The following is a 16,014-nucleotide window of genomic DNA, read 5'->3' on the forward strand; positions in this document are numbered from 1 at the left end:
ATCAGTTGAAGATCTATTTTGCCCCCAGGATGTATGTTCTGTGCCAGGGAAATAAAGATGGAAGGCTCAGCCCCCACATTCTGGGATTTCACTGCTCAGAGGCACAGAAGAACAAGATAATGATGACAATGTGACAATTGCCATGACAGTGGTTTGGGCGAAGTCTCACGTAGAAGGATTCCCAGGCCCCTTCAGTGAGGGTCAGTGAAGTTGTCTTGGAGGGAGTATACCTAAGCAAATAGGAATTAACCAAGCCAGCCAAACAAAAGTAAGGCAACTTGGGCTGAGGAGTGAAAAAACAGACCAACTGGACAGTGTGTGCATGGGTACCAAATAACACCTTAGCAATGCCCTGGGAAGCAAAGGAGTACTGTGCTCTGGAAATCGTGGCCTTTAATGTTTGGGATTTGTGTATCTAGGGTAAAAGATATATTTTCATTCAAGCCCCACTTACCTCAAGAATCCTACTCAGGAAGGCCCCCATGCACGTGCTCACTCACTTCCTCCCATCCTCGGCTTCTAGGTACCTGGGAAGTAAGGTCCTATTTCCTTGGAGGCAAAAGGAGAGCTCTGGCTTTTGAAGGGCGATTCTGATGCATCTCTTAATCCTCATCATGTAGCTATTTATCCATTCCATTGAGAACATTCTTGGTAAGTGGCCAGAATTAGACCGTCTAATTCCAAATATTTTCTTGGCACAATTGTCTTCCTGTGTGTCCTGGTTCTGGAGAGATTTTAAAAAAATAGATTGATTGATTGATTTGAGAATGAGGGGAGGGAGGGTAGAGTGGGAAGGACAGATGGGGAGAGAGAACAGACTCCCAGCAGAGCGCAGAGCCTGGCAGAGGGCTTGATCCTACAATCCTGAGATCATGACCTGAGCCAAAGTCAAGAGTTGGACACTCAGCTGAGCCACCCAGCCAGCCCTTGAGAGATGTTTTTGTTTTAAAAAGTCTTTCTTATCTGAAAAGTTCAAAGATGTGTTGAACCCAATGGGTGATGACAGCATCCTTGTCCTGTGACATTTACAGACTGGTCACTAGTCAGTAGGCTTCGGAGGCTGAGAGTTTTGATGATAAATAACTTAGATGATCTTTCTTTATCTAGGCTGAGATTTATGAGATTTTTATAGACAAGTCAGTTCCTCTTTACAATGTGGAGGAGTTGGCAGTAAGTAATTCTTCCTGCTTTCCATCATAGGTAGAAAACTAGAAATTAAAGAAATGAATTATAGGAGAGAAAAGTAAGCAAAAATATCCCATCGGAGTGTACACGCTGCCAGCCTGGTCTAGTCTCTCGACTTTCCTTGATGGTTTTCAAATAAATCTGCCACTTGGATTCTGAAAGAAGAGTCTACAGGGAGAGGTCACATCACTCTAGAAAGTGCACTGATCCAGCACAGAGTTCCATTTTTGACTGTAGCCAGGTCGTGCTGCTAACTCACCAAGGGCATTCAGTACAAAACAAATAATTTTCTCCTAGTTTCAGAAAATGAGGAGTTGGGATCAGATCGTATCCATGGTTCTTTCTGTCCTAAAATTGCATGCATCTAAATCAATGCCTTTTAATTGGCTGCTCATGTTTTTCCTCTGAATTTTTCCCTTGGAGATAAATGTCAGAAGCTGTAACTACCATGAGAAAAAACCATAATAGCAACACTAGTTTACTGGTCCCAGTTTTATGCCCATTATTATTCTAGTATTATTCTAACATTCACTTATTTAATTCTCATTTTAAACATAGAAGGTAGCTACTACTTGCTATGCCCACCTTAGAGATGACAAAGCTGAGGCACAGAGAGGCTCAGTAAATTGCCCAAGGTCACGTCAGAGGTGATAAGCAGAGATGGCAAGCCCAGCAGATCTCCAGAGCCTGCGGGGTATCCCTTGCAGGTCCAGCTTCTGCAGCATAAGGAAACAATGGAGAGGACAGTGACCAGGCTGAGGTATCAAGTGCCATATACCCCCTGCCGTATATTCATCACTTGCTCGGGACAGGTGCAGGCCCAGCGACAAGGAATAGGCCAAGAGGTAAACGTCTTTCTGATATAACCCAATCTTCCCCAGATTCTTAATCCAGAGGAGCCTGACCAGTGCTTCTAGTTTTCTCCTACAAAGTACAAAGTGGGCTCCGAACCTCAACATGTGCCTATCAGGACTCTTCCTGGTCATCACCCTTACCAGAGCTTGCCTCCGGGGACCGAGGCATGCTGTCCCTGTCACCTTCACTATCTCCACAACTCAGGTGACAAGGGTTATCCATCCTAATTAGCATTGTTGGTGTTGAGACCCTACAAAGTCCATTGTAGTTTGTGAAACTTCATATTTTCTTGCTGCCTCGACTGTGAATACACCTCCCAGGTGGCCAGTGCACCCATGTGGCAAGGGAGGCCCCTGCCAATGTTCCCCTTTTGCCTTCTCCTGACCATGATCTGGTCACACACTGTGATTCACATGTACCAGGAGACCCCTTGTGCCTTGTGCACTTCACCCTGACCGCAGGAAAGGTGCTTGTCCCAGGGGCCTCACTCTGGGCTCCCACTAGTTGGGCTGAGTCTGCTCCCTTGGTGCTCCCTGAATGTGGCCCCTCATGGCATGTGGTGACTCTGTCCCTCCAGGACCTGTGAGTGGAATAAACTTTGTATTCCTGCATCTCTCCCGTGTCCCCTCTTTTGGCCATACCGGACTGACCATGTCATGAAAAACAAAACGCCCTCTCTCTAATTCCAAAGCCAGCAACACTGTGTTTTTATGATTTGTTTTCTGTGGCCACAGATTTCTCCAACCACAGCCACAAAAGGTTCTCTGGGCTTCAAGGACTCATTTGATTAGATTGGGCCCAATTGGGAAATCCCACATCATATGCCCATCTCAAGGTCCGTAACATAATCACATCTGCTAAGTCTCTGGTTTGCCAAGTCAGGTGATATTCTCAGGATGTAGGGATTAAGACATGGACATCTTCAAAAGCTGTTATTCTGCCTATAACACAGATTTATAGTAAAAATAAAATAACTCTCACCAGTGGTGGGGATAAGAGTATATCACACCTAAAGTCTGAGGACAAGTTGTCAGTAACAGCAGAATTGATGGCCCTAGATTGCCTGTGATTGGAAGCACTGGTGGCAAATCCTTAGTTAACAACAATGTACCTTCATCAGTAGAGCAACGTCCCTGAAATGGCGGCAGGCTGTGTGCTGGTCTGTTGTACTGGCATTGGGAGGGACATTGCTCTTTGGACTGCCTCCTTTCCCAGTTGGGTATGTCAGACTCCTGTGACATTGACTCAGGGGGATCTTGGGCTGAAGTCTTTGTTCGCACCTTGCCCGTATTAGGTGAGCTCTTATACAGGGTTCCAAGGGGCATCAGTTTAGAAAAGACGTAAAATGTAAAATGAGTCCTGGGTCAGCACCAGTGAATTCTTCCAGAAGAGAGAGAAATGGCGGATTGGAACATGTGAGCGGGCGAGAAGTGCATTGTAAACATGCAAGCAAAGAAAAGGCGAGGTAAACAGATTATTAGTATTTACTCATTCTTTCTGCACTATGTTCCGAGCTGCATAGCCACAGTGTGAGCAAAGAAATCAGAGGCTGACAGCCCAGAATCACAATTAGAAGTCACTTTCCTTTCCTAATCCCTGAGCTCTTCTTCTAGCTTCCTTCTCTGTTGGGGAATGCCCTGTGCATTCCTGAGCCCACCCTCCAAGGGGCTTATGGGGCTCACTCTATACCCCTGCTCTCATCCTTCTTATATTCTCTGTCTCAGAGCTGCTTATGGCTTTTATAACACACATCACAGTTTCTAATTATGTCTGTATTTATTTTTACTTCCTTGTTTAGACTTTCTCCCCGGATGGACCTGGAGTTTCATGAGCACCTACACTGAGTTAAGTCCTGTTGGGTTTTATATTTCTGGGGCCAGTCCTGCTCTGGCACATTCTAAGTGCCTGGTGAATAACCATTGACTGGAGGTCTGCAAGGATGAAGGAACAGAATAGAATGCAGGGCAAACACAAAGATCTAATGAAGTTTTCTGGGCTTTACTCATGTTACCAGTTTTGGGAAAGAGAAAGGAATATCACTGATTTGTCAAGATGGAAAATTTGCATCCTGTGAAAATTTTCATTGTGTGTCTTTTGAGATCTGGAATAAAACTACACATTCATGAAGCAAGTATATTTGCTGAAGTAACAGACTTTTATCAGAAAAATTTTGAATATAGTTTCATTGATTATACTTTTAGATGCTGTGGTACAGAACAAATCAAGTAGTTGTATGTAACCATAAATGATCCTAGGTTAGGCTCCATTTGAATAGCTCTGTGAGACAATATATGAGGTGGTGGGCTGGCCCAAGGCATGGGCTTCCTCCTGCCCTGCTATGGTGTTTATGGGCATTTATCTTGGGTGGCCATTGTATGCCTGGCCCACAGCAAGGAATATTTTAGCATTTCAGTGGGCATTTACCAAGCTCCCACAATAGTAGCATCACAAATGTTATTTCTTTTGTCTTCTGTGTGAGTTTGTGATTAGGAAGATGGCATCTTCACTTTCAAAAGTAACAGTCTACAAAGAGGTATAATAAAAGAATTGTTAGGAGGTCTCATGTAAAACATTGTCCAGATGCAAAACTGCCCAAAGTACAGACCCACAAGTGGTCAGAATTCCCATGGTTGAAATTCTAGAACATTCAGCACTATGTTGCTAGATAAGATTGGATTCTCTTCAATAGGTCTTTTTTTCCCCCTCAAAGAATAAGGGTGTTTGACAAACATTGTGTGACATACAAGGAACACATAAGGACACACAAGTGGAAGAAGAGCCCAATCTCCAGACTCAGTTGAGTTTTAATCATATTTTATCTTTAATACACTCTATGTGTTAATGTGAACTCCCCTGAAGCCTTTCTGAAGGTAGATATTGCATAAGTCAATCAATCAATCAATCAATCAATCAATAAGAAAGCTATAAACAATAAGCAGCTTAGTGTGTTGTGTCTGAATTTGAATTTGTTGGGATATGAGCTATTTAAATGAGTGACTGAAGTAAATATTGTTAAGCTACACTTGGGGAAATATATGTGAGTAGGAAATATTCCAATTGCATCAGCATTTAACTCTGTAATTAATTAGTGAGAAAAAAATCACTGGAGAGGAATTTTCTGGATATGTTCTCCTGTTATAAATGATAACTTACCAAGAAGTTCACATCATGAGCCTAAAGAAATATTTGGTTTAATAATACATGATGTTCTGCAAAAATTTTTCTTAATGACAAATACTTTTACTTTAACAATTGTTATTTTATGGTATGTTTAAGTAGTATTGCAACTGACTTTATAGCCTAAAACAAAATAAAAATATAACTATATGCAAAAAATAGTCTTAGAGAAAAATGTTAATACGTGTAAGTGAACTAATATTCTATTTTTTGGTTTTGTATATTAAATTGCATTTACATATTTTATGGTATATTCATCAAAGGGTAGCATCAACCAGAAAGATAATTTTACCCATTATATGCTTTAGGGAAATATTTTTGTGACATAAAATTTTGCAACTTTAATAATAATAGAGAATTTCACCCTGAACTTTTTATGTTTTGTCTGTAGGTTGATAATATAACTACTCTTACACCCAAGCTTTATTCTAGACAGAATCTTAGCCTAATCTATTCTCAGGTTTTTAAATCTTTTATATGGAAAATTAAAAAAAAATTAAAAACATCTGAATTCTTTGGATGACGCAAATATTTTAAAAGACACATTGCATATGTATTCACTATGAATACATAATTAAGGACTTTAGGTGGAAATCAGTGCATTGCATTTATCTTATATAGCCAAGAATACAATAACACAATAAAATTAAATTAGATTATTAATTAAATTTAACACAATATAATTAGAAAATAATGTGCGTTTTAATCTAAATAATTCAGTGATCACCATATAAACTTTGTTTCTTTTTCTTTACCACTTCTGAACAATTAATATAAGATGCACAGGGGATGAAGTTTGATTACATTTTCTAGTTTGTGTGTGTGTGTATGTACGTGTGCATATGAGAGAGAGAGAGAGAGAGAGAGCATCAAGGAAAAAGGAGAGCAATGTGAGGTTAAAGATTGAGGACATCAACTTGCATCTTGCCTTTTAAGTACAAAGATATTTTGGGGGAAGTCAATAATGATGTACCCACATACGGCCGTCACTTTTAAGAGACTCTAAGTAAATCAATAGTCTGATTTCTTTACATATTGCACAGAAGTTTTCTTTTTATTTTTTTAAACTACTTTTGGGGATACATTATTTCAACTCAGGTTCTGGCTAAATGAGACAAAAGCTTTTAAAGAGATAGTATAATTGGGAACTACTTTTTCAGAGAAGTTCCTTTGACTTGAATTAAATCTACAGCTGAGTGGCCTGGTATGGAAGATTCTCCTTTTTCCCTGGACAGAGGGCTCTATAGCAGCACTATCCTTTAAGATGTAATAGTCCCCCAAAATAAGAAATGTTCTCCTTTACTAAACCTCTTTCTAAAATTAACATAATTATCATCAATATTTCTGATTAATTTGATGCCTGTTTTGAAGAAAAGCTGCCTCATAAACAGAATCAAGTTTCAGATGGGATCCAGATTATATATCCTCCATTTCTGCTATGGTTTGATTCTATGTGTGTAAAGACTCTAAAAAAGAAAAATAAATTTTATACATATTTTATAAGATGATGCTGGATAAAGTCCTATAAGTTACTCTTCAATGTTGGCTATAAACATAATTATAATGCTCAATGGAATATGTATTCAATGCCAAGACTAATAAATACTAAATTGCATGGTTTTTTCAAATCACATATACTATACCAGAAAACAAAATAAAAACACAACCAAGAAACCTGTGCATGCATTTCATAGCTCTTTAATAACAGCATTTAAAAACACAGTGAGTCCATATTTTAAAGTTGCATTCCTTTACTTGAGTAAAGGTTAATCTATGAAGGAGTATAAAAATCAAAACTGAATCAGAGACTTGGTTTCTAGCCTGGTGTGTAGGACCGTGGAAGTTACTACTCCTTAACAACAAGTGAGAAGTTGAACAATCTGAAAAATTGAAGAATGTTCTTAGATCCTTCAGAGAAGTGAGGTCACTGGGCAAACTACTGGCCTTCAAATCTGAGGGACAGATAGGCAGACACAGAGCTCTCCAGAAGGCAATCTGATACCTGACGGAGGAGTTCAATGGGGGAATGTTAACTCAGGTTTCATCTAAAGTGTTGTGTGCGAAGGCCTTCCTAGCCCATCTTTACTAAAGCTCTCTTTCATCTTCATGAATCTCTGGCATTATTTCCATTTTATTTCCATTATGCTCACTAATCTTGTCAGTTATACTTTGTTGGTGTTTTATCTCTCCCACCTGAGACATGAGCCCCTTGAGGTAGGTTCTGTGTTTGAAGATCTTATAGTCTGGAATGGTGCCAGCCACAGAGTGATAAATACTGTGGAATAAATGACTGAAAAGATAGTGGTATAACAGGAGAGGCATGTGAGCTAGAGTTAATGATTTTTGCACAGTTGATACATAGATAACCATTTAAGATCTTGAAAAAAATGAGATCGTCTGGAAGTAAGATGAGACTAGGATCCACATAATTGTCTATCCTGAGCATACCATCCTCTAAGAGATGGGAAGAGGAAGTAGAGCTCCCTTAGGAGGTGGAGAAAAAGCAACAAGGACCTTGAAGAGAGAAGAGGAAGAGGGCTCCCCTCTCATCTTGGTTTGAGTTTTCCCAAGAGATGAGCCTGAATCAAGAATTTTTGGTTCATGCATTTTATCTGAATGTGATCCCAGGAAACACACAGAGGGAACAGGGAAATCATTCAGGAAAGGGAGGATGGCCAGTAAGGGGTTCATTATTGAGTGACTGACTGCTATTGGCCACAGAGTAGAGAGATATCACTGGACAACATCCAAGAGAATGTATAAAACACAACTCAGAGCTATCCTACTGAGGGGCAAGGACACTGGAGTCTTTACCTACTATTCTCCATCACTCTATCTATGGTAGGGGATTGTTTTATGGAACATTGGCTCCCTGTCACTTCTTTTCCACCTCTTATGTACATCTAGATGCTCCTGCACCCATGGACTGCCCTTAGGCAGAAGACATAGGTTCATAACAAATGACACCATAGGTGTATTTGGAAACTATCCTCCAGAGCTATAGGTAAGTTCTGGGTGGGCTAAGGGAACATGGGCAGGGACCTGAAGCATCTGCTACATTCATGTTGGCCAAGAATAGAAAGTGTTTCAAGGAACTGTTGGTGAACCATGTACACATGGTGAGGAGGTAAAAGTTATCATATAGAAATGAGAAGAACCATGACTTCAGGGACTCTCCTTGGGGAAAAAAAAAGTAAAAACACTCCCCCTTGGTTACCTTAAGAGGTAGTAAAAGAAAACAATTCAGGAGTTATGAGACCCAGAGGAAGAGGAATATTTGGAATAGATGTTCCTGGAGGATTATTTTTTTACTGGAAAATGTTGCTATACATATATAAAAGTATAGATGTAAGTGGAGAAGCAGGGACTCTAAAGCCAGACTGTCTGGGTTCATTTTTAGTTTCTTGTTTCCTTGTAGCCTTGGGCAAGTTACTTTGCTACTTGGTGCCTTGGTTTTCTCACCTGTAAAATGGCAATAATAATCCACTCACTTCATAATGTTATTGGAAAGATTCAGTGAGATTATATTTACTCCCTTGCATGTCTGTATCTCCAGGCATTGTAGCTTTACTGTATTATTTCATACTAAATTTGGAATTTTAAATGCTATTTTATTATATTTTATCAAACAAGGATCAAACACAAACTTTTCCAGGATGAGTGGGATTAAATTGTTAACAGTTGTGTATGTTAAATGAAGATTACCAGAAAAACAACTTAACAATCAAGATGGAATAAGCATCTCTATTTGGTGAACTTTGTCAGTAATTGACAGTAATGTCAATTTTGTATGCACATTGTCACCATGGAAAAATGTAAAAATATTGATGTCTCAGCCCATTTTTTTTTTCAGCCCTATTTTCAGTAGATCTTATACAATTGAGAATCTGTGAGAACTGGCAGGTTGAGAAGCAGTGATTTGTCTAATAGTCAAGATTTTGCAGGGTCTTAGAAACATCAAATGCTGTGATATATCCCCTGATACTCCTCTCCCACCCCGATACTTTTTAAAGAGAATTTTAAATAAATAGAAATTTACTACAATATTCCACATATATTATTTTTCTGAGATAAAATGTATGCACTGTTTTTATATTTTAGAACGTCAGAAGAATTTGTCATCCTACCAAAAGAAATGGTAAATTTTCTGCTTTATAAATATAAAATATTTTCAAGTATTAATTGAATAGGAGGAATCTGAAAGTTATTACATTCACATTCCATTGACTAAATCTAAAACTTATGTCACAGGAGAGAAGAATAATTATTGTTATATCAAGGCAGACACACTTTGACAATGTACAGGCATATTTCTAATAACTGCCTTAGGAGGATTAGGAGACTGTATGTAATTTCTGGATAGTGCAAAAAAAAACCCACCTATTTTCATCTTATGCATAGTAATGATAGTTATAACCATGAATTTTATTATCATAAAACACTTTAGGAATCAGTGAAGAACAAAACAATTAGAAATATTTCAAAATTTTAATCATGTATTAAATTAATTTTCTATGTGACTGCTTATGCAAAATGAGAAATTCAATGGAGGGCTGAAATAAATAAAATTGTTTTCTTTAATTCTCCTTTCTTTAATTTATTGAAGAACTTACCTTCATTCCTAGTCCAGTTGCCATAGCTTTCTTCTGCAATAGCCCCTTACTCTATACACTTTTAAGAAGTACAGACCTATTTTCCAACCTCTCTAAAAAAAAAACAAAAAACAAATAAACAAAAAAACACATTTGGAATATTCATGGATTATGTATTACAGAAGTAAATTTAGATAAATAAAAAGTCAATTCTGTTTACAAAATTATCATTGCACTCTGCTGCTACATTATTTGTCATTAGGAAATCATCACTTTTCTCCTTTACTATCTTTCTTAAAACAAACTCTTTAATAATACTCTTGGTAGTAGAATATTCTTCCCTAAAAAATAAAACACCATAAAAATTTCTGCCTCATATAATAGCAGAGTAACTCGTGTTGGACTAACTTACCCTCAAATAGTAATGATAAACTCTTGGGGAAAAAATGAAAAAAAAAAATCCAAAGGAAAGCCATCTAAAGCAAGTAGAAAGGAAGTTGACATTTGAAAGAAGATCATAACACTGAGTAAGTTTCCAAGTTTGTGGCTTAATGCCTGAGGGCAGACCATAATTGTTCTCATGTGGCGTGCTCCAGTCCTGGTTAAAACCTACAGTTTTACTGGCTGAGAAATAAGAGCACAAAGTAGGAGGGACCACAGCAGTTTGAAAATTAGAGGATAAATTCTATTCAGAAGCTAGCCAAAGAAGAGAGTAACAACAAATTCTGTCTAATTTCTGGCCAAATCATTGGTTGTACCCTTAACTAAGTTTATATAGAATAGACTCCAAATAATCCAGAAAACGCTAAAGGGACATAGCAGGTGTTAGTTTCTGATGATTGTGGAAAGACAGAATTTGGAGCTGGGTCCAGCTGAGGTAAAAGCTTGTTATCAAGGAAAAAAATAAATAAACACTCTTTGAAGGAATATAACAGAATCTGATCTCTACAAGGTGTCATTCACATTACCTGGGGGGTCTAATCCAAAATTAATAAACATCAAATAAAAGAAAGAAAAAGTAAATCACAGGAAAGAGAAAAGTCAGTCAAGGCAGAATAAATGAGACATGTCCCAGATGCTAGGATCAATGAATATAAATTTAAAGATATCTATTATAACTATGCTCAAGGACATAAAGAAAATAGGTTGTAATGAATTATCTAAGGAAATCAATGTGGAGACATTAAAATTTTATTATGGCTATTCTAAATTTGTTTAAATAATTAATGGAAAATATTCAAAGACTTGAAGAAAAATATGGTCTTGATGAGGAAACAAATATGAGATTTCAGTAGAGAAAGGTAAAGAAACTAATGAAATTTGAGAATCAAATAATACAAAAAACTAAAGTCTGTAGGTGTGCTTAACACCAGAATGAAGAAGAATAAGAAAAGTCAGTAAATTTTAAGATAGAAATTATTCAACTTGAAGACAGGAAAATGTATAAAAGACTTAAAAAACATAAAGCCTCGGTGATCTATGTGACAATATCAAGTTGTTCAACACTGCAGTTCCATAAGGGGAAGAAAAACTAGAATAGAAAATAAAATTGTGAAAATAATAACTTATTTTTTGTGAAATATATACTTGATATGCTCAAGTCACTGAGTAATCTGAAAGTAAAATAAATAAAATTACACTAATTACCTTGGGACCAAAAGAGTTACATTGATGAAGACCAAGGTGAACTATAGAAAGTAGATAGAAAGAAAAAGTATGTGTACCATGCAGAAGAATAAAGATATGAAAAAGAGCTTATATCTCATTCAAAACAATGAAGAATTTGTCAACAGAATAACTATAGTCTAAGAAATCCTAAAGAGAAGTTAGGCTGAAGAAAAATAAAGCTAGATAAAAAGTTGCATTTTCCAGAAAACATGAATAACAATGAAAATGGGAACATATGATACATGTAAAAATTAACTGTTGTTTCTCTTCTTTAAAACACATGAGTATAAAAGCAAAAAAGTTGACATTGTGTTTGAAGTTTATGTGAAATGAACATGTAATATATATGGCAACTGAAGCATAACAATGCAGGCAAAATAAATGGAACCTTACTAGTCCTAGATTATTATATTTATAAGAAGTAAAGGTATTATTTGTGAAGATCTCTCACAGTATGAACTCTAAAAATCTTTGAAGAATCAAGGATGTATACTGTAATCCCAAACACAGTCACTGCAAAATATGATGCAAAAGAGTACAGCTAAAAAGTCAATGAATATTCGTGCCTCACATTACATAAAAATGAACTAAAATTGGATCAGGGACTTCAATGAAAAGCCTAAAATTAGAAACTTTATTTACAAAAATGAATAGAATCTTGATGATTTTGGGTTAAACATTTCTTATCAAGAATATAATATAAATGAACCATAAAAGAAACAAATTTTATTAACCCATTAAAAAAATATCTGCTCTTCAAGTTTTATGAAAATAAATACTAAAAGGAGTCACAGACCGAGAGAACATATTTCCAAACTATATCCCTGATAAACAACTGGTAAGAGAATATGGAAAGAACTCCCAAATTGTAACAAACAAACAAACAAAACAGACATAACAAAACAATAAAAGTAAAAATGAAACAAAAAAAGTGATATAGGAGATAAATTTATTTAACACTGTTAGTCTTTAGAGAAAAACAAGTTAAAATCACAAAGAAATATTACTGCATGCTTGTAAGAACAATCTTGTACCTCTCAAAGCAAAAACAAAAATAAAAACAAAGAAAATCAACTACTGGCAAAGGTGGACCAACTGGTACTCAGACTTTGCTGATCCTCTGAAGTCCTTTCATTTCTACTGTCTCCCAAGATAATAACACTAACGAAAGAAACACACTAGGAAAAGAACATTGAAAGTTGGTAAGTGTGCTTCCCATCCGTATTTTAACTGATCCAGTTGAAAATGGTTTTCAGGGCAGCTCGGGTGGCTCAGCGGGTTAGCGCCAACTTCAGCCCAGGTTGTGATCCTGGGGACCCGGGATCAAGTCCCACATGGGGCTCCCTATGTGGAGCCTACTTCTCCTTCTGCCTGTATCTCTGCCCCTCTCTCTCTGTGTGTCTCTCATGAATAAATAAATAAAATATTTAAAACAATGGTTTTCAAGAAGTAATTTTACTTTCTGTTTCATATACATTGAGATAAAATATATTTTATTTAAAAAATTTATTTTCATTTGTTTTTATTTAAGTTTGATTTGAAAACATATAGTATATAACACCCAGGGCTCATCTCATCAAGTGCACCCCTCGTTGCCCGTCACTGAGTCACTCCATCCCTCTGCCCACCTTCCCTTCCACTATCCCTTGTTCATTTCCCAGATTTAGGAGTCTCTCATGGTTTGTCTCCCTCCCTCATATTCCCACTCATTTTCTCTCCTTTCCCTTTTAATCCCTTTCACTATTTCTTATACCCCCTGTATGAGTGAAACCCTATGATGATTGTCCTTCTCCATTGACTTATTTCACTCAGCATAATACCCTCCAGTTCCATTAATGTCGAAGCTAATGCATTTTAAATTAAAATGACATCAGGGAAGCCTGGGTGGTTCAGTCAGCTGACTCTTGGTTTTGGCTCAGGTTGGGATCTTATGGGTTGTGAGATCCAGCCCCATGTCGGGCTCTGTGCTCAGCAAGTAGTCTGCATGAGGTTCTCTCTCCCTCTCCCTCTGCCCCTCCCTCTTCTCAGGCATATTCTCTCTTTAATAAATAAATAAATCTTAAAAAATTTTTTTAAATGACATCAATATTCCCAGGTTTTTGCTATATAATTAGGTATTCCCTTTTTATTCTTAGAAGATACTGGCTATTACTCTATATTTCATTTTTGCATGATTGATATATTCACATAATTTAAAATTCATGAATGGGTATACAATGAAATGTGATTTGGTTACCTTTACACATTATAATTTGTTTACTTAGGCAGTCCCATTGGGAATATTTAGGCTGACCCCCATATTTTACTATCACAAGCAATGCTTCTTTGTAAATATGGGACCCCTGGGTGGCTCAGTGGTAGAGCATCTGCCTTTGGCTGAAGTTGTGACTCCAGGGTCCTGGTATCAAGTCCCACATCAGGCTCCCCACAGGAAGCCTGCTTCTCCCTCTGTCTGTCTCTGCCTCTATCTCTGTATCTCTCATGAATAAATATATATATATATTTTTTTAAAAAGAGAGAGAGTCTTTGTAAATACATATTTTTACATGTATACAAGAATATTAAGAGAATGCTGTATAGAATTGTGAGATCAAAGGGCATATGCACTTGCAGTTGTGATATCTATATTTCCAAATGACCCTTTACAGAAGTTGTACCAATTTATATTCTTATCAGCAATCTGCTAGAGGCTGGCTTAATTTTGAAAAAAAATTTTGATTCTCCAAAGTGAGAATTTCTGCCATTCTTCAGATCACAGCAAACTCAGTTTGGTTAGGACAACTTCCAGCTCCTCTTGTACATATAGATGTGCTGTGAGGGTATAAGGCACCAACTCCTTTGTGAGTTTTAAAATTCTTGAATATGCAACTATAAGGCATGATGCCCCCGTAGCATGGTACTGGGGAGCTTTCCCTGGCCTGTTACTATTTCAGCTGTGGGAGGGAATCCAGTCCTCTTTGCAGGAGACCCATACGCACTGAAGTGTGAATGGAGGATAAATAAAATGAGGTCAAAGAAGATTGGTCTAGGAAAAGAGACTCAGTTGATAAGATCTGCATACAGTTATTTTTGGCACAGCTCTGAGAGGATTATCCTACTAGCATCTGCAGGGTAGAGGCCAAGGTGCCACTAAACATGGATAGCAGTCCAAAGCAAAGAATGATCTAGTGCCAACACGAGGTTCAGGAGTTCTGCTACATATGTTTATACACACACACTACACACACCCCACACAGAAATTGTGAAAAGTGAGTGCTCTGTTTATTTGCTTGTTTTTAGAGAAGGGATTAGAGTCATTAGCATTGGTTGGAAATTACAAGTAAGGAGAGTGAATGCAGACTTTTTCTTGTTTAGAGTCTGTACGTCTATATCTTTCAAAAAGGTAATAAATGGCATAGTGGCATCTACTTTTGTAAACAACAACAACAACAAAAAAAAACCATTCCCCAAACCCCATACAATATTTTTGAGTTGAGTAAAAATATTTTATTGATTCAGATTGTGGTTGACAAGAATTATTTTTGCAGCATTAGCTATTAAATCCTTAAACAATTTAGCTTCAATATGTCTCCCAAATGGAGCAAGTTGCCCAACTGTTTTTATTCTTTTGGCTACCGGTTTGGTATTTACCTTTCTTTGTACTCTTCAGGATTTACTTCCCAGTTCCAGTAGGTAAACATGCTGCCCTGTTTAGTTTTAATTATCATCGAATCTGTGGACTGAGTTGCTATGGCAACAGCATAAGAACCTCCAAAGGGGGAAAGGTGAAGATAGAATCAGTCTTGCTTTGTTTTCCATCTACTGACAACTGAATTAACCTTGGAAAATAAAGCAGCTCTTCCACAGATGATTCATTCTGGGTTTGCTTTATATATTTACACAAGCAGGATGTAAAGAATGATTGGTAATGTCCTTCCCTATGCTGTAAGATGCTTTCCAGAATAGCTCTTCCCACACATCAAAGGAGAGATGGTAGGCTCTTAATAAGCTCTTCCAGAGCCTCTCCCACAGTTGTTTCCTGGAGTCAGCAACCCAGACACCTGGGGTGGTTCCAGCATCCTCTCCTCCAAACCCCCACCCCCACAGCATCCTAGTCTATGCACTTGTGAACAGCACTGTGGCTCTGCCCAGTGCAGTGGGGTGATGAGCATCACTTGTTACTCATCCTTGCTCAGGCCCATTCATCTTCCCCATCCCCCTGCACCTCATCCACACCCATTGTGGGCCCACTCAGCTCAGAGTGTGGGATCAGATATTGAGTCACAGGCATGACTAGAGGCTTGGCCAAGAGACAGATGCATGAGTAGGCTTAGCACCTCCATCTCACAAGCCAGGACCTTCAACATCACAGTGAGCACATAGGGAGGGAAAACCTACCTATGTGTCATGAAGTTTCAGGGGCCACTAGAGCCACAGGCCCACAAGGTCAAGGGTTTTCCTCACTGGCTTTATCTCTACCACCCCAGTGCCTAAAGCCACCCTCCACCTTTGCCCAGTCTTCAACTTTGCTCTAGTCCCCAGTCTGTGGGCTCCAAAA

General features: G+C 37.8%; 2 long non-coding RNA genes across 3 annotated transcripts in view; both read right to left on the bottom strand.

Moving 5' to 3' along the window:
* The window catches only part of LOC140622377 (uncharacterized), a 28,829-nt gene extending 25,038 nt beyond the window's left edge, over positions 1 to 3,791 (bottom strand). Inside the window, exons 1-3 of one of the 2 annotated variants that reach the window (XR_012022143.1) lie at positions 3,152 to 3,791; positions 1,771 to 1,901; positions 455 to 724 (exon numbers count right to left, since the gene is read on the bottom strand). This is a non-coding gene — a long non-coding RNA (uncharacterized lncRNA). Of the gene's footprint in view, positions 1 to 454; positions 1,209 to 1,770; positions 1,902 to 3,151 lie in introns of both variants that reach the window. The other variant, XR_012022142.1, reaches the window with a different exon arrangement.
* An 85-nt stretch (positions 3,792 to 3,876) lies between these two features.
* On the bottom strand, positions 3,877 to 15,204 carry LOC140622378 (uncharacterized). The gene is made up of 3 exons (XR_012022144.1): positions 15,108 to 15,204; positions 9,831 to 9,922; positions 3,877 to 4,563 (listed from the first exon to the last, which is right to left on the bottom strand). It is a non-coding gene; the product is annotated as an uncharacterized lncRNA (long non-coding RNA).
* Positions 15,205 to 16,014: the final 810 nt, after the last annotated feature.

The sequence above is a fragment of the Canis lupus genome, chromosome 31, assembly GCF_048164855.1.
Source record: "Canis lupus baileyi chromosome 31, mCanLup2.hap1, whole genome shotgun sequence".
NCBI lineage: Eukaryota > Metazoa > Chordata > Mammalia > Carnivora > Canidae > Canis > Canis lupus.